Raw genomic sequence first — 9379 nt, forward strand, 5'->3', positions numbered from 1 at the left:
GTTCATTCCTTGCGAGGCCTCACTATAGCAGAGCATAGATAGGCTAATTGCTAACATGGCATGTTGTTTTGAGGGGGAATTCACTCCGACACCGTGGCAGACTGGGCCTGCTAATTACAGCCTAGGGTTGGCCAACGCACCTGCTCTTACACAGCATCAGCACAGGTTTGCATGGGCAGGAGAAACAATGCTCCGTAACACACGCATGTGTGCGACACAACACACACACACACACACACACACACACACACACACACACACACACACACACACACACACACACACACACACACACACACACACACACACACCACACACACACACACACACACACACAGCATAAAAGGAGCACAAGGACACAAACTTTCACATGCACGCATACATTCAATTTCAGGTTTTGCCAGACACACACACTCACAGCCGAGACTAGCACATCTCGATTGAAATAAACGCCACTCAGTCACACTGTGTCAAAACCGCCCACGCCCGCCACTCGCTCCCACCACTTCCTGCTCTGGGAGATTGGAAATCCTGTGGAGGTCGTGGGCAGCAACTAGTGGTTTCTGCATCAATTTTCTGATTGCTCTCAGCATGGAAAGCCACCAGATAAAGTGTTCCTGCGTCAGTAGCACTCAAGACCCACAGTTAGCTCCTTTTGATGAGTTTCAGGTGACTCGCTGCACTGTGAAAAGTAGAGAGTTCATTTTATGTTTAATGCACATGTCCCAAAGTTGCTTGATAGAGCACTCCCACTGGGTATAGACATTATTAGTTCAATATCTAGTTTTGGTTGAGTTGTCAACTAATTGTGAATTCAACGTGAAATCAACAACAATGTCACCATGTAATTGGATATAGGTTAAAAAGTGATATGGTTTTGCAAATCCAAATCAGTTTTCCACGTTGATTTAACATCATCGCATAGATTTTTGGGGTTGAAATGATGTGGAAACAACATTGATTCAACCAGTTTTTGCCCAGTGGGCTGTGAGCTACAAAATCTGGTCTAATATGAATAACAATGCCTCCAAACAGGGCAGTAAGATACTATTTGCACTGCCTCCAATTGTAAGGTATGTCGACACAAATTGAATAAACCCTTTTTCATACCATAGTTATTGGCACCATGCTGGAACGGACAATGTGAAATGGAAACAACCGAGCCAGCACAGTACGTTTTGGATCTGCCCTATAGTGTGCATCAACTATTACTCTCAATAGCCTATTTATTATGATAAATCATTCCATTCAAATTCTAAACAGCTGTAGCAATACCTTTGAATATTCTGGCATTCTCCCAAAAGGGCACGTGAGGGTATGAACTTTCTCATGTAACTGAACAAAAATATAAACGCAACATGCAACAATTTAAAAGACTGATTTACAGTTCATAAAAATAAATCATTACATTTAAATAAATTCATTAGGTCCTAATCTATGGATTTCACATTATTTCGAATACAGATATGCATCTGTTGGTCACAGATACCTTAAAAAAAAAAGGTAGGTGTGTGGATCTGAAAAATAGTCCGTTTCTGGTGTGACCACCATTTTCCTCATGCAGCGCGACACATCTTTTCGAATAGAGTTGATCAGGCCGTTGATTTTGGCCTGTGGAATGTTGTCCAAGTTCGCTAGATACTGGCGGGAACTGGAACACTCTGTCATACACGTCAATCCAGAGCATCCCAAACATGCTCAATGGTTGACATGTTTGGTGAGTATGCAGGCCATGGAAGAACTGGGACATTTTCAGCTTCCAGGAATTGTGTACAGAACCTTGCAACATGGGGCTGTGCATTATCATGCTGAAACATGAGGTGATGGCGGCAGATAAATGGCACGACAAAAAGGCTTCAAGATCTCATCATGGTATCTCTGCGCATTCAAAATGCAATCAATAAAATGCAATTGTGTTTTTTCCCGTAGCTTATACCTGCCCATACCATAACCCCACTGCCACCATGGGGCACTCTGTTCACAACGTTGACATCAGCAAACTGCTTACCCACACAACGCCATATACACTGTCTGCCCTCTGCCCTGTACAGTTGAATCYAGGATTAATCTGTGAAGAGCACACTTCTCCAGCGTGCCAGTGGCAATCGAAGGTGAGCATTTGCCCACTGAAGTCGGTTACGACGCCGAACTGCAGTCAGGTCAAGACCCTGGTGAGGACGACGAGCCTGTTGAGGACAACTGCAGACAGTTGCTGCATAAATTCTTTGGTTGTGCAAACCCAGTTTCATCAGCTTTACATGTTGTGGTCATATTTTTATTCAGTTTACTTTACAACGTAATGAGCTGGATTATACAAAAAATGTGATTACATTTGATCCAGCTGTATTCAATTTCCTTTATGGTGTTGGCCTTAATAGAGTTAAGAGTATTTAGGTGATAAAAGGATTATCCCAGTCTGTACTGTACATCCTAGATCCGTCTCTCTCCATATAGATTTCCCACGCAAATTGGTTGGTCTATGTAAAGAGGACACACAAGGTCCCATCTTCCAAATGAGAACTTCTCTGCTCCCCATATTTATGAGCTGTTGGGAGAAGTTGATTCTAATGAACAATCATGTGACAGTTTATTATTAATAAAATCATACATTGGAAAGGTAAAAACGTATTTCAACAAATCATCACGTCGTCCCCACCCCCTGTCCTTCTGTGGCTGGTGATCCCTGACAAACAGGTTGGCATAATGGCACGCTACCCAGTAAAGCAGTGCCAGCTGAGCTCAGACTGGATTACTGTCACCCATTACATAATGATGGCATTATCATTACAGCTAGACAACCTATGACAAATCCATCATTTCCAGCATCTCAGGGTTTCCCAAACTTGGTCCTGGGACCCCCCCGAGTGCCCCCCCCCGAGTGCCCCCCCCCCCCCCCACACACACCTAGCTCTACACAGCTGATTCAAATGACCAACTCGTCATAAACCTCTGATTATCTGAATCAGCAGTGTATTGCTACGGAACAAACCAAAACGTACACCCAGGGTGGCCCCCAGGACCAGGTTCAGGAAAACCTGGTTTAAATGGCTACCTATCCCCTGTATCCATCCCATGTGAAAAGGCTGGATAGGTTCAAGCAAGTTCCCAAAATCAATGCAGATGAAGGAGAGAACACGAGGAGAGGACACTGCATTATGTTATTGAGATGCAGTTTGTCTGCCAGACATACAGTGTGTGTGTGGTAAACTGGATAATGATGAGCGAGTGATGGGGGCTAGGCTGGTCATTAGCGGTGTGGTACTACTGTGTATTTGATATCTGCCTGGTCCATTTGGCGGGTGAGCGGCAGTGGATGAGTGGTAGTGTCCTGAAGTTGGCTAAGAGATAATAATAATAATAATAATAACACAAACAGTAAAGCGACCCATAGTGCTTCTCTGTAACCCAATGAGCCATTACACTAGCGATACATGTGCTTTGCTTTTCCTGTGGTCCAATTGAAACGTTCAATGCAATTAGTAATGACAACTATCAGGAAACGCATTATTCTGTCTGGGTCCCTATTTGCGATTAGCGTACTTACCCGTAAAAGCCTGATAAACTGATTGAATTAGAGGGAGGGGCCCCTCGTAGGACATAACAAGACCCCCCGGTTCGGATGTCATCTATCTGGGGCTGAAACCTCATCTCTCTGATCCGGCAACATCAGGGTCGTATTCATTATGGAATGCAGAGGAAATATTTTGCAACGGAAGACAGAAATGTGTTTCTTATTGGACAAGCACAAGTTGTGCATCCCTATTTCAGTTTGTTTTGTTCCATTTCATGTCTAATGAATATGACCCAGCTGTAGTAGGAACTGGTTCTCCATTATGATAAATCACAAGATGCTTTGATTTTGTTGACTAGTAAATGATCCTCTTATCAGACCAGACCAGAGTGGAAGGAAACCAGACAACGTCATTTTCTGAGGCTGGTAACTCTAATGAACTTATCCTCTGCAGCAGAGGTAACTCTGGGTCTTCCTTTCCTGTGGTGGTCCTCATGAGAGCCAGTTTCATCATAGTGCTTGATGATTTTTTGTGACTGCACTTGAAGAAACGTTCAAAGTTCTTGAACTTTTTCACATTGACTGACCTTCATGTCTTAAAGTAATGATGGACTGTCGTTTCTCTTTGCTTATTTGAGCTTTTCTTGCCATAATATGGACTTGCTATTTTAGCAAATATCTTCTGTATACCACTCCTACCTTGTCACAACACAACTGATTGGCTCAAACACATTAAGAAGGAAATAAATTCGACAAATTGACTTTTAACAAGGCACACCTGTTAATTGAAATGCATTCCAGGTGACTACCTGGAACCTGGTTGAGAGAATGTCAAGAATTTGCAAAGCTGTCATCAAGACAAAGGGTGGCTACTTTGAAGAATCTCAAATATAAAACACTTTTTTGGTTACTACATGATTCCAAATGTGTTATTTATATAGTTTTTATGTCTTTGCTATTATTCTACAATGTAGAAAATAATAAAAATAAAGAAAAACCCTTAAATGACGGGTACTGTATGGTCAAAGTTGTTTTCTCTAGATTAAAGTAGCCTCTAATCGCCACAGCAAAAAATCCAAAACCAAAGACCAGGAACCAGGCAGTTATCGTTCAGTGTAGTACAATTATTTCTGAAAATATCGTAGAATTACAGTAGTAGGTCTGTTTTCATTTATTATATTTTCATTCATTCTTTATATGATCGTTTGGGTTAGGACACTATCATAAGTCCTTATGAAGTGTTCCACTTCACTGCTCATGTTTGTCTTTTTTTGTTCTCTGATTTTACATGCAAAATAATACAAAAAAATGTAGAGACCATAGAGCCTATACCATAAAACAGGCTGGTATTGAGGAAACACAGTAATGTACACATTGAACAACTTGTTGTGAGATGGTATACAACAGTATTGATGCCACGGACAGTCACTCTGACAGTGACAGGTGTGTGTGGATCCCTTCCTTTGAAGATGGACATCACCCACTGGGCAATAACAACACAGAGCTTTGTTAGAGGGGCAATAACCATTCAGTCACCACAACTGCCCAGTGCCCGGGGCTCCGACTAAGGACTTGATAACTACAAAGACCTCTCACTGGTTTAGATTACTCTAAATAAGGGGAGTACAGACTGTACACTAAGATTACATTTCCCTTCCTAAGGTCATACGGGGCGGCAGGTAGCCTAGTGGTTAGAGTATTGGGCCAGTAACCGAAAGGCTGCTGGATCGAATCCCCGAGCTGACAAGGTAAAAATCTGTCGTTCTGCCCCTGAACAAAGCAGTTTCCCGGTAAGCCGTCATTGTAAATAAGAATTTGTTCTTAACTGACTTGCCTAGTTGGATAAACGTTCAATACAATGAAACTGGGGTTGTGAAGGAAAGTACCCAAAATAAAACATCTATAGGCTTAGACAGTATCGTTTGTAAGACATGTCAGCAACATAGTGAAAGGGAAACGGGGATACCTAATCAGTTGTACTGAATGCCTTCAACTGAAATGTGTCTCCGCATTTTACCCAACCCCTCTGAATCAGAGAGGTGCGGGGGGGCTGCCTGAACTGGACAGGGACGAGCAATGTTGGAGATTTCTTACTGTCAACCAGTGACAAACCAGGTGGAAGAAATATAAATCTGGTTAAAACAATACCGTCTTCCACTAACTCTGTCCTACAGTAATTCCCAATAAGGACACAAGACAGGCACTCTTTGGTCTCTCTCCGCTCCATTTCTTCCTGTCTTGGTTCTTTCTCTTCCCCACTCTCTCTCCCTCTTTTTCTCTGTTCTTCCTCTCTAGGTGGGAGTCCTGTTCCTGTTGATGGGGGGACAGTGTGTTGGCCCCTAATAAACAACAGGGAGACCCCACTCCAGAGGTTATAATCTGGGATGAAGAGAATGCACTCCAGGCCTCTGCCCTGCTCGCCTGCGGCTGTTAGAGGCTTGCAGTGCCAACCTAAGGCAGGCATCCCCGAGAGACCCCTCTAAACATCCCAATCCCTCACAGGAAACAAGGACCGCCTGGCACTACCCAGAGGGCATTGCCATGGCAACTTGAGAGGTAGCAAAAGGAAATCATAAACTGTGTGTGTGTGTGTGTGTGTGTGTGTGTGTGTGTGTGTGTGTGTGTGTGTGTGTGTGTGTGTGTGTGTGTGTGTGTGTGTGTGTGTGTGTGTGTGTGTGTGTGTGTGTGTGTGTGTGTGTGTGTGTGTGTGTGTGCACTGCTGTAGCTCAGGCCCCAGGTGGGTTGGGGGTTTCAATGGGTGGAACACGGCCCATGTCGTGGTTGATCTGTGTGTCGAGGTAACAGCCCCAAGGGCAGCCGTCTGTCTGTTTCCACTCTGGGCCTCACTGGAGGACGCAAAAACACTCATAGCACTCCACCTATGATAGGCCAGCCACAAGGGGGCAAAGCTAGGATGCCAATCCAACGCACAGGAAAACACACTGTAACCTGATGGCAGGATGACACAGCATCCTGATAGTCTGTATTTTGTTTTTCTTCCAGATGTTAAAGCTACTGAACAACCACTGTCAGAATCTAGCAAGTGTAATATTACGAATGAGCAAGCCTATTTTATGAGACAATAGGGGCGGTGGTTAAGATTGTCCTTGAAAAAACAACAACTTAGTACTTGTGTTTTCTGAGGTTTGGAAGCATAGGGTCGCTGAGGGTGCTGCAGCACCCCCTGAAAAATATGAATTAAAATAAAATATAAATAAGATGGGCAACATCCACATGAGGGAATTATTTGTTCAACACTGCCATCTAGTGGCCATGAAGCTGCACTGACATTTCCAGAAAATAACCATTACACTGCCTCTTCCAGATTATTCCAATTATATATATACCAGTACAATTATTTTGGAGTTCTCAGACAAACTAGGACCAGTGACATTATATGGACACTGTACCGTGCCATGTAGGGAGAAGTTGCCCCTTGACACCGATCTTGAGTCACTTGAGTCCCCTACAAATGATTAACGGGGAGAGGAAGCTGATCCTAGATCTGTACCTAGGGGAAACTTCACCCTGGACCATACAGGGTGGTCCGCCTAACAGCTTGAGTTACCTGGTAGGACACTGTCATTTTCCCATCAGCCCACTCTTCAGGAAGAACCCGAGGTCCTGATACGAGCCACACGTTGTCAAAGCACTTGGTCAGGTCCCTGCAGTACATCTCCAGTCTGGAATACAAAACAGTCTCTATTATACTGGGGCCACACACGTTCGAAAGACTTAAAAGTAAAGTAAGCTTTCAGGTAGATTAGATTGACAGAGTTTAATTTCAGCATAGGTCATTCCATTTATATACAGCATTAGGACCAAGTAGTATCACTTAACTTATGGAATAAATGCAATGAATATAACTGAATGTTTAAAAAGGGTTCCCATCTACCTGTTCCAGTAGCRGGTGTTGTTTTCATAGTTGTGGGGCACAATGTTGGACATCTATAAGGTCTCGGCTATTGACAGCTGTTGATAGGGACAGAAACTGAGTCTTTTCTGTGAGAGTGATTCATATCACATACCTTCAAAACAAAAGGAGTAAAGTCACTGGTGTAAACACCATCAACTGAGGACGAGACAATACAACAAGACCAGCTTACTATTCTAAATGAAAAGATGKCTCGTCAAACATCATGTGAAACTGTAAACAGAATTCATGTCAACTGTAACGATGACCTGGAATGACACCACCGTTTTGGACATGTGTGTTGGGAGGGTAGGGCAGTGGTTCCTAAAATGTGGGGCACGAGAAAGTAACTCAGTCCGGTTTTAAACTGACTCTAGAAAGTTGTGATAGTAGAATGCACAAGGTGCAATTTCTAAATTGGGTAGTGCATCATCAGTTCCTCTTGTCATGTCAGTCATTACATACCTTAGAGAGCTATTTATAACTTCAGAAATGTCCAGATCAACTAGCCAATGTCAGCTTTAGTTTTTTTTAAAGCTCATAGATAGCAGTTTTTTTCATCACTCAAATATCCTCGCCRTCCAGTTCTCTGCTGCCAATGACTGGAACGAACTGCAAAAATCTCTGAAGCTGGAGACTCTTACCGCCCTCACTAGCTTTAAGCACCAGCTGTCAGAGCAGCTCACAGATCACTGCACCTGTAAATAGCTCATCTGTAAATAGCCCATCCAATCTACCTCATCCCAATACTGTATTTATTTATTTATACTGCTCCTTTGCACGCCAGTATCTCTACTTGCACATTCATCTTCTGCACATCCTACCATTCCAGTGTTTAATTGCTATATTGTAATTACTTCGCCACCATGGCCAATTTATTGCCTTACCTCCCTTATCCTACCTCATTTGCACATGATGTATATAGATTTTTTTACTGTATTATTGATTGTATGTTTGTTTATTCCATGTGTAAKTCTGTGTTGTTGTATGTGTCGAACTGCTTTGCTTTATCTTGGCSAGGTCGCAGTTGCAAATGAGAACTTGTTCTCAACTAGCCTCCATGGTTAAATAAAGGTGAAATAAAAAATAAAAAACATGAATASACATTAGACATGGCACAATGTATAGAATTGCAAGAAAATTTGCTTTAAACTGCAACATTTTRTTTGCACCCCATGACAAAATGTGAAGAATTTCAGGAAGTAKGCTTTAAACCTGCCAAATTCCCTCCACCGACAAGAAGTARGTGAACAGTTAGTGTCATGAACGGTGCTTGTGCCCATAGATATTGACGTGGCGTATGCGCGATGTTCCCCAATGCTGGAAGGGGGGCTCCGAGTGAAAAAGTTTGGGAACACCTGGGGTAGGGTACCTCTGAAGACTTGTTTCCTGCGGGGGCCATATGGCCCCTGGACCAGACACTGCCCAGGTAGTCTGCATTGTGTGCAGTGAAGGGTTCTGGGATACTGTGGTCTGGCTTGAACTTAGTGCATCCTGTTGGCTTTCCCTGCGGCAGCAAAAAGAAGAGGCACATCGCTTTAACTGTCTCTCTCATTGCTAACATTAGCCTACCACTAAATTATTTCCTAATAGTTTCTCGTGTGAGAGGTGCTCTGCGACCCATCTCAGTATTTTTCCTGGCTAAGTCATAGGACAATGTGAAGCCATACAGCCTGGTGGACTTGCCAAACTGTAACAAAGCATTGGTATTATTCAGGCAGACAACAATAGGGAAAATTCTACCAATCTAGTTAGCTATTTGAGAGCGAAATGAAAATACATCCACATTTAGCTAGTGGCTCTATTTGTGACTACTTTCATATAATTCATTGTGTATTTGGGTAGCTAGTAACAACAACCCTACAGTTGTCTCAACTTTTGAGGGAGCATGCAATTGGCTTGCTGACTGCAGGAATGTCCACRAGAGCTGTTCCCAGATAATTTAATGTTCATCT

The sequence above is a fragment of the Salvelinus sp. IW2-2015 genome, unplaced genomic scaffold (assembly GCF_002910315.2).
Source record: "Salvelinus sp. IW2-2015 unplaced genomic scaffold, ASM291031v2 Un_scaffold564, whole genome shotgun sequence".
NCBI classification, from domain to species: Eukaryota; Metazoa; Chordata; class Actinopteri; order Salmoniformes; family Salmonidae; genus Salvelinus; species Salvelinus sp. IW2-2015.